Below are 4,563 nucleotides of genomic sequence, written 5' to 3'. Positions count from 1 at the left end.
ATCATTGATTTTCCTCATTGAGTTGACGTTGATATTTGCTCGCTTTCAAAAATACAAAAAAATAAGAAAAATCAAAATTTACAAAAAAAAAGAGGAAAAGAGAAGGAAAGGAAAAGTTGAGGGACTAATTTGAAAACCTAGCAAAACTTTTCCTATAAATACCATGCTAAAACTGAATTTTCAAGGGGGGGGCATTTTTGAAAAAAAAAGGAAGAGCAAACCCTAAAAAAACCTAACCCTACAAAACTTGTTCTTCTTCTTCTCCAAGAGCAGCCGCCGCCCCCCACCCGGTGGTTTCCATTTTTCCTCTTCCCTCTCTGTCTTTTCCCTCCTGCTCAGCCGTCCCAGCTCTCCCTCTCGGCCAGCACCCTCTCTTTTGCCAAAGACAAACCGAACTGACCCCCATTTTGGCTCCGGCTATCTTCCCTTTGGTTACTCTCACTCTCGGCCAAACAGACTGCCCCCCCCTGCACATTTCTTCTCCTCTCCTTTGGCCAAAAACATAACTAGCCGATTCTCCTCATCTCCCCTCTTCCAGCTGCACACAAGGCTCTCCCTCACACAGCCTTCATTTCCTCTCTTCACCTTCAGCCAGCCATTTCCCTCTCTTCACAGCTCCTGAACCGAACCCCCCCTTCACCTAAGCCTTCTCCTCAGCGGCGTCTTCTTCTCCTCCGATCTCCAGCAACGCCGGCTCCACAAGGTCACACAGCAGCAGGGCTCGTTCAGCCTTCCACTGCAGCGGAGACACTGCAGAACCGCCTGCAGACCGGACAGAAACCCCAAAAGCCAGCAGCCCCACTATCTTTCCTTCTCCCTCCGGTGGCGCCTGCAGGTCCAGCTCCATCTCCTCCACCAAGAGCAACGGCAGCAGCACTCAGCAACAAGGCCAACCACCGCTGCTAACAACAGGAGCAAACACCACCGACGCGCCACCAGCCTCGACAGCTTCTCCTCCAACAGCAGCAACCCACAGGCCAGCGAACCCAGCTCACCGCCTCCAGCAGCGCCGTCCTTCCCTCTCTCGGCCGACCCAGCCGTTCCTCAGCTCCGCCACTAGATCTGCCACCGGCAGAAGGAGCAGCCACCAGAATCGGAAGGAACCGACCCTAGAGAAGCAGATCTTGAAAAAAAAACAGAACAAAAAAACGAAAAATAAAAGGCTAAAATAAACTGGAAACTTGCTTGTGATTTGGGTGTTTTTACAGGTCAAGGTGTTACTGCCGGCGTTGCAGAAGAGAAGCGGAGAAGAGGCCAGTTTCGGCCTGCTGTTTTCCCGGCCGCGCGTGGACCCACGCGCCGCCAGTGGCGGTGCGCGTTGGAACACGCGCCGCCAGCTGCTCCTGCCTCCAATTCCTGTGCAGAAGGGTCCCCCTGTAATTTCTGGAGTTTTAGGGACAGTTTTGTAATTTTTAGATTATGTTATTGTAATATTTTTGTTTAGTTTGTTTAGAAATTGTATTTTGTATTGTGGATGGAAAAAAAAGAAAAAAGAAAAGAAAAGAAAGAAAATAATAATAGAAAAAGAAATGTGTGTATTTGTGTTTTTTTTTTTATGTATGTTATTGAATAAAAAAAAAATGAATTTAATATTTTTAATTTATAGGCACAAATATCTAAAGGACAGATAAAAATCATGTTGTATTTCCCATAAAAATGTAGAACATGTATCTACATATATTTGGGAACCAATAACTGATTTATCAAAGCCTTAGAATTGGGCTAAAATTTTATTTTTAAAAACACATCAAGTCCACGAAGCAGCTTACCTCAGGTAGGGTGCGTTAGGGGTGCTAATACCTTCCCTAACCACAACTAGTCCCTTTCCTGTGAATCTCTGACAAGACCAGTACACCAGGTTTCCTAGTAGCCCTCAATAAATTACTAGGTGGCGACTCCGACGAATCAATCAAATCAAACAACAAACGAAAAATCGCCAGCCGACGCCGCGCGCTGATTTTTTTTGACGTGCGACAATGACAAATACATTTATATCTCTTGATGCCTCTAGTAGCCTTCTTTGCTTTAGAGATAGAACATTTATTCTTCTTGTTCCTCTTTTTCGACATTCAAAAAAACTGAACAAGCAGAACATGACCTCTTTCCTTTTTAAATTCCCTTTCAACAGTTTTAAGTATATTAAACAATTCTAGCAATATACCATCCAATTTATTCATGTGATAGTTCATAATGAATTGTGAAAAGCTTTGGGGTAATGATTGCAAAACTAAGTCAACACTTAACTCATAGTCCATGATAAAACCTAATTGGCCTAATTTATTAATATAGCCAATCATTTTCAAAACATAAGTGTTTAATGAGGAACCATCTATCATCTTCAATGGGAAAATTCTTTAGAGGTCTCATACCTCTCGGTAGCTGCATTAAACAAATCTTTGAGATGCATAATCATAGTGTTGTTACTCATTTTTGAACCCCACATGTTGAAGATGGTGTGTACCCCTTTTAAACCAAGTGTAGGAGTGCAACTCATGTTTGCTGGAAAATTGACAAAAGTAGAAGAGAAAGAAATATTTTTTCGAACCCTGTTTGAGTTGTTTTATGCTCTTTTTATCCTTCCCCTTTGCTGCCAAAAGTGTCAGGTTTGGGATAACCCAACCTTGAAAAAGTTGATCACACATAAAAAATAAGATATGATTTTCAGGTAATCTTTGTTCAAACCCTAAACAAACCTAAATTATCTAATTCTAGGGAATCCTATTTTTTTATATAAAAAATATTGTTTTTACTACATGTATATGTTTTGGGAAACCTAACATTGCATCTTAAGTCCTGCTGGTTAAAAAAAAAGATAAAACATTAAGGTTCTGCATGAATTATAGGCAGTTGAAACAATCTTACTATCAATACAAAAAAATCTCAATTCCTTTCATAGATTAATTATTAGATGAACTTAATAGATCTAAGTTCTTCTTGAAGCTAGACTTGAGATTAGAATATCACCATATAAGGATATGTGAAAAAGATATGGAGAAAACTACCTTTAAAACTCACCTTGAGTATTATGAATTCAAGATAATGCCTTTTGACTTGACTAATGCTCCATGTATATTTCAAGCTTTAATGAATAGTATGTTGAAACCTTATTTAATAATAGTTATGTTAATCTTTTTCGATGATATCTTAATATATAGCTTTACAATAGAATTTCACATCAATTTGCTTAGAACTATTTTGGAAACACTGAAGAACAACCAACTATTTGCAAAATAGTCTAAATGTTTATTATGCAAGAAGAAACAAGAGTACCCAAGACATATTATTTCTACTAAAGGAATTGCAATTGATCCTAAGAATACTAAAGATATGAATAATTAGCTTATTTCATATTCTGTCAAAGAATTAAGAAGTTTCTTGGGATTAACAAGCTACTATAAAAAATTTACTAAAGGTTTTGGCGTCATCAATTAGACACTCATTTAATTATTAAAGAAGAATAATTTCAGATAGAGTAAGAAGGCTCAAACAACTTTTGATCAATTTAAAAAAGCCTTATGTTAGGCTCTAGTGTTGGTTTTACTAGATTTTCACAAGGTGTTTATTCTTAAGATTGATGCTTGTGCAAATAGATTGGGGATTGTGTTAATTCAGAAGGGTGAGAGTTTAGCTTTTGTCAGTAGGGCTTTAAGTCCACAACATATATAGTTATCAATTTATCAAAAGAGCTTATGGAAATTTTAAAGGCAACTGAAAGGTGGATATATTACTTAGATTATGAATAGTTTATCATACAAAATTATTATAAGAGTCTGAAATATCTTTTAAAGTAAAAGATCCATACTCCACTGCAAAGAAAAGGGTTTAACTAAGCTACTTGGACCAAGGTATGTCAAATGTGGTTACAGATGCATTGTCTAAAAGAATCAATATAATTAATAATTCAACAGAAAATAAAGAATCAAAAGTGGAAGAACATAACAATATTCATGCAATAATACAATAGTGTTAGCATGGTATGAAGAAATTAGCAATTTTTATACAAATGATCCAAAGCTGAGAGATATTGTATATGATAAACTAGTCAATACTAATAGTTGGCCATAATTCACTCTTGTAAATAGAACCTTGAGATATAAAAACAAGATCTTAATTTGAAATAATAAGAATTCGAGGTACATATTTGTTGGTGTTGCATATAATTCTTATATTGGTGGATATATAGGAGTTCAAAACTCTTAAAAAATGTTGAAGGCATTGTTTAAATAACAAATATATATATACCAATTTAGAAAAATTCTTAGCATTTAAGTACATGAAGCACCTTTATCATTAAAAATAAACATGAAGTGGCTTATATTAGGTAGGATATTTAAATAACAAGCATCTTACATAGAATTTCTAAAAGATCAGTTAGCGTTTTTAGTTACCATAAAATTTGGCAATTTCTTTTTCTATTTTACCCTTTTTACATCCAGATCACCTTGATGTACCTTATAAAAATTATAAAAGGATAAAGGATAAGTATCATATATAATAAATAAATCATATATAATAAAGAAACATAATCAATAGTTTATTACGTGCATTTGTATAAAACTTTTA

Source organism: Populus nigra, chromosome 3, assembly GCF_951802175.1.
Source record: "Populus nigra chromosome 3, ddPopNigr1.1, whole genome shotgun sequence".
Lineage (NCBI taxonomy): Eukaryota > Viridiplantae > Streptophyta > Magnoliopsida > Malpighiales > Salicaceae > Populus > Populus nigra.
Note: the sequence above shows the minus strand (reverse complement) of the source record.